Here is an 888-nt window from a genome sequence, read left to right as displayed (position 1 = left end):
TAGATTTAACCGACAGTAAACTTAAATTTTAATTTTTTAAAAAAATTATTTAAAAATTCAATATATAATTTTAAATATTTAAATTCAATCATTTCTAAACTAATAAGTCAAAAAATACAACACTAATTAACTCAGAAAATAATTAACTCAAATAATAAAAAACTTAAAAAATTAACAACAATAAACAATAAGTCAATAATTAACTCAGAAAAGAGTTAACTCAAATAATACCAGAACAGAAATCAGAACAATGGAGTTAGGGATCTTGCACTTGTAAATTCATTCGGATGAGCAACATCAAGTCATATTGCTGCTTAGCTTCTATGTCGCCAATGTTCTAACTTGAACTGATACCAAACTGCATAATTATCATAGAATTTAAAACAAAATCATAAAAAGAGAATTAAAAATTAGAATAATAAACACAGAATTTGAAATGCAAAATCATCAAAATAAAATTTAAAATCAAAATCATAAACAAAATTTCAAATACGGAATCATCAAAACATAATTAAAAAAAGTAAATCAAAATAGAATTAAAAAATCCTAAATCAAAACAGAATTATTAAAACAAAATTAGAATAATAAACACAGAATTTGAAACACCAAATCATTAAAACAAAATTCAACATCAGAATGATAAACAAAATTTCAAACACAGAATCATCAAAACATAATTAAAAAACCCTAGATAAAAACAGAACTAAGAAATCCTAAATCGAAACAAAATTTAAAAACCTTAAATAAAAACATAATTAAAAATCAGAATAATAAACACAGAATTTGAGACGCAAAATTTGCAAACCAAATGCGAAAATTCAAGGAAGATTATAATAGGATTACTTGATAGCCGCCTTAGCGTAATATAGAGGATAGGGCTGACAATAA

The sequence above is a fragment of the Arachis duranensis genome, chromosome 5 (genome assembly GCF_000817695.3).
Source record: "Arachis duranensis cultivar V14167 chromosome 5, aradu.V14167.gnm2.J7QH, whole genome shotgun sequence".
NCBI lineage: Eukaryota > Viridiplantae > Streptophyta > Magnoliopsida > Fabales > Fabaceae > Arachis > Arachis duranensis.
Note: the sequence above shows the minus strand (reverse complement) of the source record.